The following is a 15,820-nucleotide window of genomic DNA, read 5'->3' as shown; positions in this document are numbered from 1 at the left end:
CCGATCTAGGCGAAGCAATGGCTATTGTCTTTCCATTACAGCCGGAAGTCACTTTGCAATGGTCTTCCATGTAAAAAACAAATGTGCCTACACACTATAGAAGCTTTCCTTCACTGTGCCTACTGTAACCTGCCCTGCCCTCTTCTATGTACGAAAATATATGTGACTGCCTACTGTATATTGTCTTCTATTTACCTTTAGAGGGAGTTGACATACAGGGTATGTGCTGCATATGTGACGGCTAAACATGCAAAGAGAAATGGTAGTGGGGGTAGTGCGTATATCTCTCACCAGTTACCCAGGCTACACTGTGGTCCCTGACGTGCTCTGCATAGATCTTCATCTCCTGGATGGAAGAGAATGGCTGGCAGACAAACCTGGCTTTGTTTGTTTTCCTCTTCCGGTCCTTGATCCTGCCTGCTAAGGCCACAGCAGGCCGAGCCAGGGTAGTGTTCACTAGGCCAGGACACACCGTAGCTAAATGATTTGCAATGGGAAACGAACATATATGGTGTTAGAAGTAGTGCACTATGTAGGGAATAGGGTTCCATTTGGGACGCACACAGAAAGAACACTGGAACCTTTAGCTTGAGGAGAAACATAGTCAGGGTAATGGAGGCTAGTGGAGGTAAGTGGAGGCTAGTGGAGGCTAGCGGAGGGTAGTAGTTTGGGTTCACTTTAGCTCCCCCATCTCCTTCCTCTGCCATTTTAGCCCCTTTACAAAGAAACCACTCATGGAAAAAGACCTGGAAGTTGTTAGATTTGTTTATGTTCATTGAAGTTAATTAAATGTGTACCAGGATTAACTGTACTGTATTAATCTAAACCAATAAGCACAAAACTATGCCCAGGGGCATTCAGACCATGGACATGTGGAACCATTTTTCTTTCAGAAACATTAAGAGAATGATTTGAAAGGAAAGAGTAGTAGCAACTTCCCCATAATGCTCAAAGCACACCACAGGACTACAAACATAAATCAAAAATGTCTAACCACTGTAACGTTGTCCTCGCCACCAGTCAAAGGTGATGCTTTGACTTACAGCCGTATAATATTAGTAGCAAGACTGTATGTTAAATGCATTATTAATGGATTCAAACTAAAGGTCAAAAACACCTAATCTCCCAGACACTGCAGAAGCCCAGAGCTACAATGGCACCATATTCCCTACAAAGTGCCATACTTTTGACCAGAGGGTGCCTATGGGTGCCATTTAGGACACAGGCCAGGTCTGAATGTCTAAAAGCCAATTTATGGTTGATCCAAAAATTTGGTCGGAGGCTCCGTATGGAGGGTGTGACGCGATTGCTGAGCCTCTGGAGGCTTGTGGAGGCCAAATTGACCTCCGTACCACATCGCTGTGCGCCTCTCGAATTATGTAACCATGCGGAGGGCATAGCTCCGCATTGACATGATTGGTTGATGGTAGGTGGGGGAGGTACGTCCTGTATAAACACAGTCACTTCCTTGACGACTTCCTTCACAATAGCTCTGCTGTGCTTGACTAAGCGCAAGAAGTATGAAAGCCCTGAAGTCTGCGGKGCCTGCATCGCAGTTAATGCTATACGGCCACCACTATACGGCCATTCAGAGCTTTTAATACATGTAACAGTACGCCACTGTCTGGTCAGGTGTGTTCAACTGATTCATCCACCCACTCAGTTACATATAATATACTGTCCAAACACATCATATATATATATATATATATTAGAGGTCGACCGATTATTATTTTCAACGCCGATACCGATACCGATTATTGGTGGACCCKAAAAAAAGCCGATACCGATTAATAGGCCGATTGTTTTACATTTAGTTGTAATAATGACAATTACAACAATACTGAATGAACACTTTTATTTTAACTTGATATAATACATCAATAAAATAAATTTAGCCTCAAATAAATAATGAAACATGTTCAATTTGGTTTAAATAAATGCAAAAACAAAAGTGTTGGAGAAGAAAGTAAAAGTGCAATATGTGCCGTGTAAAAAAGCTAACGTTTAAGTTCCTTGCTCAGAACATGAGAACATATGAAAGCTGGTGGTTCCTTTTAACATGATTCTTCAATATTCCCAGGTAAGAAGTTTTAGGTTGTAGTTATTATAGGAATTATAGGACTATTTCTCTCTATACCATTTTTATTTCATATACCTTTGACTATTGGATGTTCTTATAGGCACTATAGTATTGCCAGTAACAGTATAGCTTCCGTCCCTATCTGGGCTCGAACCAGGAACACAACGACAACAGCCGCCCTCGAAGCATCGTTACCCATCGCTCCACAAAAGCCACGGCCCTTGCAGAGCAAGGGGAACAACTACTCCAAGTCTCAGAGCGAGTGACGTCACCGATTGAAACGCTATTAGCGCGCACCCCGCTAACTAGCTAGCCATTTCACATCGGTTACACCAGCCTAATCTCGGGAGTTGATAGGCTTGAAGTCATAAACAGCTCAGTGCTTGAAGCATTGCGAAGAGCTGCTGGCAAACGCATGAAAGTGCTGTTTGAATGAATGCTTACGAGCCTGCTGCTGCCTACCATCGCTCAGTCAGACTGCTCTATCAAATATCAAATCATAGACTTAAGTATAACATAATAACACACAGAAATACGAGCCTTTGGTCATTGATATGGTCGAATCTGGAAACTATCATTTCGAAAACAAAACGTTTATTCTTTCAGTGAAATACGGAACCGTTCCGTATTTTATCTAACGGGTGGCATCCCTAAGTCTAAATATTGCTGTTKCATTGTACAACCTTCAATGTTATGTCATTATTATGTACAATTCTGGCAAATTAATTACGGTCTTTGTTAGGAATAAATGGACTTCACACAGTTCGCAACGAGCCAGGTGGCCCAAACTGCTGCATATACCTGGACTGCTTGCACGGAACGCAAGAGAAGTGACAAAATTTTCCCTAATTATAAGAAATTCATGTTAGCAGGCAATATTAACTAAATATGCTGGATTAAAAATATATACTTGTGTACTGATTTTAAAGAAAGGCATTGATGTTCATGGTTAGGTTTGGTGCAACGACAGTGCTAAATCATCACCCGTTTGGTGAAGTAGGCTGTGATTCGATGAGAAATTAACAGGCACCGCATCGATTATATGCAACGCAGGGCACGCTAGATAACTAGTAATATCAACCATGTGTAGTTAACTAGTGATTATGTTAAGATTGATTGTTTTTTATAAGATAAGTTTAATGCTAGCTTAGCAACTTACCTTGGCTTCTTGCTGCCCTCGCGTACCAGGTAGTCAGCCTGCCATGCAGGCTCCTCGTGGAGTGCAATGTAAGGCAGGTGGTTAGAGCGTTGGACTAATAACCGGAAGGTTGCAAAAACGAATCCCCAYGGGGAAAATCTGTCATTCTGCCCCTGAACAAGGCAGTTAACCCCCCTGTTCCTAGGCCTTCGTTGAAAATAAGAATGTGTTCTTAACTGACTTGCGTAGTTAAATAAAGGTGTAAAAAATATATATATATATATATAAAAAAAAATCTGCCAAATCGGTGTCCAAAAATACCGATTTCCGATTGTTATGAAAACTTGAAATCGGCCCTAATTAATCGGCCATTCCGATTAATCGGTCGACCTCTAATATATATATATATATACACTGCTCAAAAAAATAAAGGGAACACTTAAACAACACAATGTAACTCCAAGTCAATCATACTTCTGTGAAATCAAACTGTCCACTTAGGAAGCAACACTGATTGACAATACATTTCACATGCTGTTGTGCAAATGGAATAGACAACAGGTGGAATTATAGACAATTAGCAAGACACCCCCAATAAAGGAGTGGTTCTCAAAGGACCACTTCTCAGTTCCTATGCTTCCTGGCTGATGTTTTGGTCACTTTTGAATGCTAGCGGTGCTTTCACTCTAATGCATGAGACGGAGTCTACAACCCACCCAAGTGGCTCAGGTAGTGCAGCTCATCCAGGATGGCACATCAATGCGAGCTGTGGCAAGAAGGTTTGCTGTGTCTGTCAGCGTAGTGTCCAGAGCATGGAGGCGCTACCAGGAGACAGGCCAGTACATCAGGAGACGTGGAGGAGGCCGTAGGAGGGCAACCACCCAGCAGCAGGACCGCTACCTCCGCCTTTGTGCAAGGAGGAGCAGGAGGAGCACTGCCAGAGCCCTGCAAAATTACCTCCAGCAGGCCACAAATGTGCATGTGTCTGCTCAAACGGTCAGAAACAGACTCCATGAGGGTGGTATGAGGGCCCGACGTCCACAGGTGGGGGTTGTGCTTACAGCCCAACACCGTGCAGGACGTTTGGCATTTGCCAGAGAACACCAAGAATGGCAAATTCGCCACTGGCGCCCTGTGCTCTTCACAGATGAAAGCAGGTTCACACTGAGCACATGTGACAGAGTCTGGAGACGCTGTGGAGAACGTTCTGCTGCCTGCAACATCCTCCAGCATGACCGGTTTGGCGGTGGGTCAGTCATGGTGTGGGGTGGCATTTCTTTGGGGGGCCACACAGCCCTCCTGCGGTTAGCCCTGGGTTCCTCCTAATGCTAGACCTCATGTGGCTGGAGTGTGTCAGCAGTTCCTGCAAGAGGAAGGCATTGATGCTATGGACTGGCCCGCCRGTTCCCCAGACCTGAATCCAATTGAGCACATCTGGGACATCATGTCWCGCTCCATCCACCAACGCCACGTTGCACCACAGACTGTCCAGGAGTTGGCGGATGCTTTAGTCCAGGTCTGGGAGGAGATCCCACAGGAGACCATCCGCCACCTCCACAGGTATTCAGGCCGGTTGACTCCAATGCTTCCCACAGTTGTGTCAAGTTGGCTGGATGTCCTTCGGATGGTGGGCCATTCTTAATACACATGGGAAACTGTTGAGCGTGAAAATCCCAGTTCTTCAACCACTCATACCAGTGCGCCTGGCACCTTCTACCATAGCCCGTTCAAAGGCACTTAAATCTTTTGTCTTGCTCATTCACTCTCCGAATGGCACACATACACAATCCATGTCTCAATTGTCTCAAGGCTTAAAAATCCTTCTTTAACTTCTTATGGCTGCAGAGGCAGTATTGAGTAGCTTGGATGAAAGGTGCACAGTGGTGCCCATAGTAAACTGCCTGCTCCTCAGTCCCAGTTGCTAATATATGCATATTATTATTCGTATTGGATAGAAAACACTCTGAAGTTTCTAAAACGGTTTGAATTATGTCTGTGAGTATAACAGAACTCATATGGCAGGCAAAAACCTGAGAGGTTCCACTTCCTGTTTGGATTTTTTCTGAGGTGGCAGATTTTCAACCAAGCTCTCATTGAAATTACAGCGAGATATTGATGAGTTTTCACTTCCTACGGCTTCCACTAGATGTCAACAGTCAATAGAACTTTGTCTGATGACTCTAATGTGAAGGGGGGCCAAAGGAGACGGGAATTAGTCACCACTGCCACGAGCTGACCATGGTTTCACCATGCGCGTTCACATGAGGAGGACCTCCGTTCCACCGCTCATCTGAAGTCAATCTAATTCTCCGGTTGGAACGTTATTCAAGATGTATGTTAACATTCTAAAGATTGATTCAGTACATCGTTTGACATGTTTCTACTGACTGTTACGGAACTTTTGGACATTTCGTCACGTTATAGTGGACGCGCTTTGTGACTTTGGAATTGTTTACCAAACGCGCTAACCAAAGTAGCTAATTTGACATAAATAACGGACATTATGGAACAAATCAAGCATTTATTGTGGACCTGGGATTCCTAGAACTGCATTCTGATGAAGTTCATCAAAGGTAAGGAAACATTTATCATGTATTTTCTGGTTTCTGTTGACTCCAAAATGGCGGCTAATTTTATTATATTTCTGAGCGCCGTCTCAGATTATTGCATGGGTTGCTTTTTCCGTAAAGTTTTTTTGAAGTCTGACACAGTGGTTGCATTAAGGAGAGGTATATCTATAATTCCATGTGTATAARTTGTATTATCATCTACATTTATGATGAGTATTTCTGCTGAAACGATGTGGCTATGCAAAATCACTTGATGTTTTTGGAACTAGTGAATGTAACGCGCCAATGTAAACTCAGATTTTTTTTATATAAATGTGAACTTTATCAAACAAAACATGCATGTATTGTGTAACATGAAGTCCTATGAGTGTCATCTGATGAAGATCATCAAAGGTTAGTGATTCATTTTATCTCTATTTCTGCTTTTTGTGACTGCTATCTTTCGCTGGAAAAATGGCTGTGCTTATTGTGGTTTGGTGGTGACCTAACATAATCGTTTGTAGTGCTTTCGCTGAAAAGCATATTTGAAATCGGACACTTTGGTGGGATTAACAACAAGATTACCTTTAAAATGATATAAGACACATGTATGTTTGAGGAATTTTAATTATGAGATTTCTGTTGTTTGAATTTGGCGCCCTGCACTTTCACTGGCTGTTGTCATATCGATCCCGGTAGCGGGATGCAGCCATAAGAAGTTTTAACCTGTCTTCTCCCCTTCATATACACTGATTGAAGTGGATTTAAGGGATCATAGCTTCACCTGGATTCACCTGGTCAGTCTATGTTATGGAAAGAGCAGGTGTTCCTAATGTTTTTTATTTTTTTATTTTTTTACACATTAATTAAAAATGAAAAGCTGAAATGTCTTGAGTCAATAAGTATTCGACCCATTTATTATGGCAAGCCTAAATAAGGTCAGGAGTACACATTTGCTTATCAAGTCATATAGTAAGTTGCAATAAGTGTTTAACATGATTTTTGAACGACTACCTCATCTCTGTACAACACACATATAATTATCTAATGTCCCTCAGTCTAGCAGTGAATTTCAAACACAGATTCAACCACAAAGACCAGGGAGGTTATCCAATGCCTCGCAAAAAACGGCACCTATTGGTAGATGGGTATACATTTTTTTTTATAGTAGACACTGAATATCTCTTTGAGCATGTTTAAGTTATTAATGACACTTTGGATGGTGTACCAATACACCCAGTCACTAAAAAGATACAGGCGTCCTTCCTAACTCAGTTGCCGGAGAGGAAGGAAACCGCTCAGGGATTTCACAATGAGGCCAATGGTGACTTTAAAACAGTTACAGAGTTTAATTGCTGTGATAGGAGAAAACTGAGGATGGATCAACAATATTATAGTTACTCCACAATACTAATCTAAATGACACGGTAAAAAGAAGGAAGCCTGTACAGAATAAAAATATTACAAAACTTGCATCCTGTTTGCATCAAGGCACTAAAGTAATATTGCAAAAATAATTGGCAAAGCAATTAACTTTTTGTCCTGAATACAAAGTGTTATGTTTGGGACAAATCAAATACAACACATTACTGAGTACCACTCTCTATATTTTCAAGCATAGTGGGAGCTGCATTATGTTATGGGTGTGCTTATAATTAAGGACAGGGAAGTTATTGAGGAGAAAAAAAGCACAGGCAAAATCCTAGAGGAAAACCTGGTTTAATCTGTTTTCCAACAGACACTGGGAGACTAATTCACCTTTTGTAACGCACTTCTATAGTGGGTGGTAGTGGGTGCGGAGTCAGGCGCAGGGAACAGAGGGTAAAGGACAATTGTTTTTTATTCCGGCGCAGGAAAACGGTCACGCCAAAACACCAGGCGCATAACAAAGACCGACCCAAAAACAGGACCCAACCAGTCCGGAGAAAAACAAGAAAATCGCACAACCACAAACACGAACAGAGGAAATAAGCCCGCACAAAAGCCGGCGGGCATCACCGGCTTAAATAGCCCAACTAAAACCTAAACAAGAAACAGGTGTAACCAATAAGACAAAACCAACAGAAAAGGGAGAAGGGATCGGTGGCAGCTAGTAGGCCGGTGACGACGACCGCCGAGRGCCGCCCGAACAGGAAGAGGAGCCACTTTCGGTGGGAGTCGTGACACCTTTCAGCAGGACAATAACCTAAAACGCAAGGCCAAATCTACACTGGAGTTGCTTGCCAAGAACAGAGTGAATGTTCCTGAGTGGCAAAGTTGACTTAAATCTACTTGAAAATCTATGGTAAGACTTGAAAATGGCTGTCTCGTAATGATCAACTATAAACTTGACAGAGCTTGAAGAATTTTAAAAACAATAATGGGCTCCCGAGTGGGGCAGTGGTCTAAGGCACTGCATCTCAGTGAGGCGTCACTACACACCCCCTGGTTTGAATCCAGGCTGTATCACAACCGGCTGTGATTGGGTGTCCCATAGGGCGGCACACAATTTGCCCAGCGTCGTCCGGGTTTGGCCAGTGTAGGCCGTCATTGTAAATAAGAATTTGTTGTTAACTGACTTGCCTGGTTAAATAAAGGTTAAATTTAAAAAGATAATGTGCAAATATTGAACAATCCAGGTGTACAAAGCTCTTAGAGACTTACAAAGAAAGACTCACAGCTGTAATCACTGCCAAAGGTGATTATATCATGTATTGACTCAGGGGTGTGAATACTTATGTCAATTATATATTTCTATATTTAAATTTCAATATATCTGAAAGATTTTCTAAAAACATGTTTTCACTTTGTAATTATGGGGTATTGTGTGTAGATGGGTGAGAATATGTATTTATTCAATAGATTTTGAATTCAGGCTGTAACACAAAATGTGGAATAAGTTGAGGGGTATAAATACTTTCTGAAGACACTGTATATACAAAAGTATGAGGACACCTTCAAATGAGTGGACTTGGCTATTTCAGCCACACCCATTGCTGACAGGTGTATAAAAATAGAGCACACAGCCATGCAATCTCCATAGACAAACATTGGTAGTAGAATGGCATTGCTGAAGAGCTCAGTGACTTTCAACGTGGCACCGTCATAGGATGCCACCTTTCCAACAAGTCAGTTCGTAAAATTTCTGCCCTACTAGAGCTGTCCCAGTCAAAGTGCTGTTATTCTGAAGTGAAAACGTCTAGGAGCAACAACAGCTCAGCCGCGAAGCAGTAGGTCACACAAGCTCACAGAACGAGACCGCCAAGTGCTGAAACGCATAACCCGTAAAAATCGTCTGTCCTCGGTTGCAACACTCACTACCGAGTTCCAAACTGCCTCTGGAAGCACTGTCAGCACAATAACTGTTCAGCGGGGGCTTCATGAAATGGGTTTCCATGGCCGAGCAGCCACACACAAGCCTAAGATCACAATGCGCAATAACAAGCGTTGGCTGGGATGGTGTAAAGTTCGCCGCCATTGGACTTTGGAGGAGTAGACACGTGTTCTCTGGAGTGATGAATCACGCTTCACCATCTGGACAAATCTGGGTTTGGAGGATGCCAGGAGAACGCTACCTGCCCGAATGCATAGTGCCAACTGTAAAGTTTGGTGGAGGAGGAATAATGGTCTAGGGCTGTTTTTCATGGTTCGGGCTAGACCCCTTCCAGTGAAGGGAAATCTTAACGCTAGAGCATACAATGACATTCTAGACGATTCTGTGCTTCGGACTTTATGGCAACAGTTTGGGGAAGGCTCTTTCCTGTTTCAGCATGACAATGCCCCCGTGCACAAAGCGAGGTCCATACAGAAATGGTTTGTCGAGATCGGTGTGGAAGAACTGGACTGGCCTGCACAGAGCCCTGAKCTCAACCCCATTGGATACCTTTGGGATGAATTGGAATGCTGACTGCGAGCCAGGCCTAATCGCCCAACATCAGTGCCCGACCTCACTAATGCTCTTGTGGCTGAATGGAAGCAAGTCCCCACAGCAATGTTGCAACATCGTGGAACGCCTTCACAGAAGATTGGAGGCTGTTATAGCAGTTAAAGGGGGGACCAACTCTATATTTATGCCCATGATTTTGGAATGACATGTTTGACGTGCAGGTGTCCACATACTACTGTATTTATATTCCGGTCTCTGACATCGCTCGTTCTGATATTTCTGAATTTGGTGTGTATTCTTTTTAATTGGTAGGTATTACTGCACTGTTGGAGCTAGAAACACTAGCACTTCGCTGAACCAGCAAATCTGTGTACGTGACCAATAAACGTATATTTCACTTGACAATACATCAGGTTATCCACACTGTTTTTTTTCACAATATATGGTTGTTTTTGTGTTTTTTTCCCACAGTGTAAGACAACACAATTTTCCTAATTGAGACTTAATAGAGGAAGAGAATAAAGGATTTCAAGCAGCCTCACGTAGTCATTGACTTCAATTGACAGGTCAGTCAGCCAATACAGTAATCAGTAGCCAGCATCCTCCGCACTATTCATTTAAGATTATGCTGCTAAGGCCATCACAGTACACTTTATAATATATTATAAATTGGGTGGTTCGAGCCCAGAATGCTGCTTGGCTGACAGCCATGGTATATCAGACCACATACCACGGGTATGACAAAACATTTATTTTTACTGCTCTAATTACATTGGTCGTGTTTAAGAACAGCCCTTAGCCGTGGTATATTGGCCATATACCACACCCCTCCCAGGCCTTATTGCTTAATATATAATATAGTTTATAATATAGTTATAATAGAGGACGATCACACACGCAGGCATTTACATACAGACTGAAAACAACAACTGTTTTCAATCAACTCATCCATTCTCACAGAGAGAGTTCAAAGAGTTATGAATGAACACATCTATGAAACATACAACACAAGCTATGATCAGAGGGAAACTGGAGTCAATTAAACTTGGAGTGAACTGCAACATGATGCTGGCTGTGAAACCATGCTGCGGACCGAGTGGAAGCAATAAACTTGATGTTAATCTGTTATTTACGCCTCCGACCAAAGAAATTGAAATAATAATGAAACAACAAAGTGTTCAAAATGGACACAGACACACACACACACACAAAGACACTCCATCTTTGTTTTGTAATTATGGTTTAGGGATCTGAGGCTGGAACTCCAACGTGTCCATTATAAATGCCAGCAGCAGAACAGACCTACTCTAAAACCTGTGTTTGTGAAACATGTTATTTACTACTGCAGCTCATCAGGTCAAAATGCAACAACAATTCACATAATAGCCACAGCTGCATCACAGCACAGCAAATCCTCTCTCTTCTCAATCTCTCACACACACACACAATATGAAACTGCTGCTGCTGAGTAGAGGGGAAAAAGGCGTTTCCCCCCCAGAATCCTGAGGGACAGTGTGTCTGTGTGTGTGAGGCAGCCAGGCTAGGCTGCATCCTGGAAGGCCAATCTAAAGCAGAATGCAGCAACACAACTGGAGAACATTGTTAATTTGTCCTTCCTGTCACAGCCGCTGCTTCAGACACAGCTCCTCTTCCTCTGCAGCTAAAACAACAGTAGGCAGAATAAGGAGGAGGATGTGGAATATAGCCTATGTCCGTGTGGGATCCCAACTTGCCTGAGGTGGATATGATGAGCATGGTTGAGCCTAGGCCTACTCAGTGGACAATGTCACGTGTGCACGCGCACACCGACAGACACAGACACAAGCATGCATCCACGCACGTACTCACAGACACCCACCGAGTGGCCCCTGGAAGTCTTGGAATTAATTCATCAAGCAATGAATGAGTCGAATCAAAGTCGGTATGTTTCCTTTCATCCCCCCTTATTACTGCCAGCCCATTAGATTACAAACTGTACAAGTGTTTGTTTGTGTGTCATCATGAAGTCCGTATCTGTCAACACATCTGCTCTCCTGGCTCTGAAAGTGTACTTTCAAAAGTGGGGGGTCTGGTCCTGTATTTGTCAAGTGTCTCAGAGTAGGAGTTTTGATCTAGGATCAGTATTGCCTTTTAAATGTAACAATTCAGACTATTATGGACAAGGTTAACCTGATCCTAGATCAGCACTCCTACTCTGAGACACTTGATTACAGGCCCTGAGTGCAATACTGTCCCACCCTTCACTCTTTACAGAGGTTTATTGTGAGTCTCAAGCAGACAAGTAGATGTTCGGAACGTCCCTGAAAAACATTGGGATAGTCAACACGAACACAATATTATGGCAGACCAAGGTCATATGGCATATCAAAAACCGATTTCACCTTTTTGTGTGTGTGTGTATATATATGAGAGAGAGTATGTGATATATAGACTTATTTCATAATTTATAACATMAACGTCAGACTATCCTATCACATTCACGAGTCTCTTGGATTTCGGCTAAATAAACTAAAAGTAGCCTAACAATGACAATATATGCCTGGTGGTTTACACTCAGGAGTCACTCACTGCTCCTAAAAATACAGGCCTTCACTGCACTGTAATTTAAAGGGCCTCGGGCTACGCGAAGCTTACAGTTGTAAACAGTAACAAGAATTCCACGGCAATAGTCAAATATAATGGGAGCCGTAAGCTTCGCATGGGTGTAAGTGTAGCGAATCACAAATCTTCAGTAAACACCCATAGGCTAGGCTACCTATAGTTACCACATACATCTCTCAGAAAGGTAGTCTAGATAGACTACACAAACGAAACAATAATTGAATAGACTATGCTCTAAGACTTTATGATCATATTGTGGAAAGAAATGTAATATACAACCATTTCTGGAGATTCCCGAGTCATTGTTAACTATTAAATGTACAGTAACGTTACTTTCCTGAAGATGTAATCAAAGACAACCCAAAAAAATGTTGTTAGCTTGAATTGGTCAACGTTACGTGTGGCACATTATAGCGATGAAGTATCAATTGAGCGACAACACCAATGATTGAGCATTACATTAGCAGAATAGCCATCTTCAACAGAATATTAACTGATATGGAAAATAACTTAATTTTATGTGAAGAAAACGTCAATGTGTCGGCACAGCAAATCCTCCATCACACACACAGGCTTCAACTGGAAGCCGCCTACATTTTACTTACAAATATAATATAATAAACATGACTGTACTCACTTTGTCCTTTCCAATTCGCGTGTCGGATCAATTCACTTTAGTTAACCGGTTCAATTCCTCGTTTATATGTGTTTTAAATCCGTTAAAAACTGAAGTTTCTTAGCGGTTCGTGCGCTCTCCTTTCTCTGCCCACCACTTCAGGCTCGTTAAGTTCTGTATATTCCCAATCCTGAGCCGAGCATTCCAATATGGCTGACACGCAGGAACAACCGGCCTACAGTTGAAGCAACTACACCCCTCACAGGAAAATTGTGAAGCAGGCAGGCGTTAGAAAACTGTAGCAGGCAGTGCCACACACTCACCAAACATTCATGCCGCCACACCTTGAGTGTTACTTTAAAACAGTATTATACTTSAAATGTTTCAAGTCATGGTGATTCATTTTGCGATGCCCCAGCAATTACTGTAATACTTGACATCAAAGGCTACAATGTAACGTTCTAAAACCTGAGGCTGCCCAAGAAGTCGATGTGTATGTTTTTTGTTGTTGTTGACAATGTTGCAAATGATCTACTGTGAGCTGCTAATGTAATAATCATTTTATGCAGTTCTGTATGTTATAGGCTACTGTATCATTTTGAACATAGCTGTTATTGCATATATTTGAATCGATCTTCTTTCATTTTCATGTTCAAAAGGTCAGTTTTATTTTGTTTCTATTTACGTGGCTGTGTGTGTGTGTGTGTCTGTGTGTGTATTTGACTGAAGGACCACTATTGCTATCCTACTTCTCTGCACACAATTTGTTCACACACCACAAGTATGTTTCATTTCTAGTAGCAGGGGTTGCCCCTAAAGTAGCCTAGCTAGCCTACATATCTAGGGTGATATCTCTCCACTCCAACCCTACCATTAGAGGACAAAGTAAAGTTGATGACATGTGTGCATTGGCACATATACTGTCTAACACTTTCTGCATGCAGTGGAGTCAAGTTACCTGGAGACCGATTTATGTATCAACAAAAAGGGCCACGATTTACTAATTGCATCACACTTCCCCACATCAGAGGGGTGCAAGGCCAGCAACACCTGTTCACTGGTGACCTGACTCTCCTTCTCATTCTCTTTTGAGGAAATCACAACTAGGTTTTTTGTTGTTGCTGGATTTCCACCACAAAGAGTAAGTGTATGACTGATATCTTGTCATTACAGTAATGATTCAATGCTTATCAGCAGTCCTATATGGGTGTTGTGATGGATGTGCACTACTGTAGTATCCATCCTATATATAAAGGGAAACATAATGCCCACTCCATATGATTAAGTGTGTGATACAGTAGTTCTGAGTGTGAGGACTCTTGATAGAGAGACTCAATGGAAATTCAATACAACTAACAGTACCCACCATGGCCTGAACTACAGTGGCAAGAAAAAGTATGTGAACCCTTTGGAATTACCTGGATTTATGCATAAATTGGTCATAAAATTTGATCTGATCTTCATCTAAGTCACAACAAAAGACAAACACATTGTGCTTAAACTAATAACACAAATTGTATTTTTCTTGTCTATATTGAATACATCATTTAAACATTCACAGTGTAGGTTGGAAAAAGTATGTGAACCCCGAGGCTAATGACTTCTCCAAAAGCTATTTGGAGTCAGGAGTCAGCTAACCTGGAGTACAATCAATGAGACGAGATTGGAGATGTTGGTTAGAGCTGCCCTGACCTACAAAAAAAACAAACACACAATTTGAGTTTGCTATTCACAAGCAACAAGCACCCCGGAAGAAGCCATTGCTGTCCAAAAAAACCATTGCTGCACGTCTGAGGTTCGCAAAAGAGCACCTGGATTTTCCACAGCACTACTGGCAAAATATTCTGTGGACAGATGAAACTAAAGTTGAGTTGTTTGGAAGGAACACACAACACTGTGTGGAGAAAAAAAGGCACAGAACACCAACATCAAAACCTCATCCCKACTGTAAAGTATGGTGGAGGGAGCATCATGGTTTGGAGCTGCTTTGTTGCCTCAGGGCCTGGACAGCTTGCTATCATCAACGGAAAAATGTATTCCCAAGTTTATCAAGACATTTTGCAGGAGAATGTAAGGCTCTGTCCACCATTTGAAGCTCAACAGAAGTTGGGTGATGCAACAGGACAACCGAAAACAGAAGTAAATAAACAGAATGGTTAACAGAAGAAAATACACCTTCTTGAGTGGCCCAGTCAGAGTCCTGACCTCAACCCGATTGAGATGCTGTGGCATGACCTCAAAAGAGCGGTTCACATCAGACATCCCAAGAATATTGCTGAACTGATACCATTTTGTAAAGCGGAATGGTCCAAAATTCCTCCTGATCGTTGTGCAGGTCTGATCCGTAACTACAGAAAATGTTTGGTTGAGGTTCTTGCTGCAAAAAGGAGGGTCAACCAGTTAGAAATTGAAGGGTTCACATACTTTTCCCACCCTGCACTGTGAATGTTTACACAGTCTGTTCAATAAAGACATGAAAACGTATAATTGTTTGTGTTTTATTAGTTTAAGCAGACTTAAATGAAGATCAGATTGAATTTCATGACAAATCTATGCAGAAATCCAAGTAATTCCAAAGGGTTCACATACTTTTCCTTGCCACTATGTACAGATGACATTTACCGTAGCCAACCATTTTGCCTATCAAATGGAAGGAACGGATACCGGTATACAGTAGATATGGTAGCAGAGTTCCATCCATTTAGCAAACACAAAGACCCCTCTCGGTTCAACTGCCACATACTGTGCATCCATCCATCCCTCTCTGCCGATAGCAAGTGGTTGTACACTCAGCAGCATTCTGTGCTGACTCATAAAAAGAGGCAGATTCCTAATCCTCATGCACAATCACCCACACACACTTGAAAACCCCCACACTCACATACTGTGAGTATTAAAAGCTTGGAAAAAATCAAAACGGAGTAACCCTTGGCATAGGGAATCCTCCAATCCTCATGATRTACAGAAA

Source organism: Salvelinus sp. IW2-2015, linkage group LG30, assembly GCF_002910315.2.
Source record: "Salvelinus sp. IW2-2015 linkage group LG30, ASM291031v2, whole genome shotgun sequence".
In the NCBI taxonomy this organism is placed as follows: Eukaryota; Metazoa; Chordata; class Actinopteri; order Salmoniformes; family Salmonidae; genus Salvelinus; species Salvelinus sp. IW2-2015.
This window is presented reverse-complemented; position numbering follows the sequence as displayed.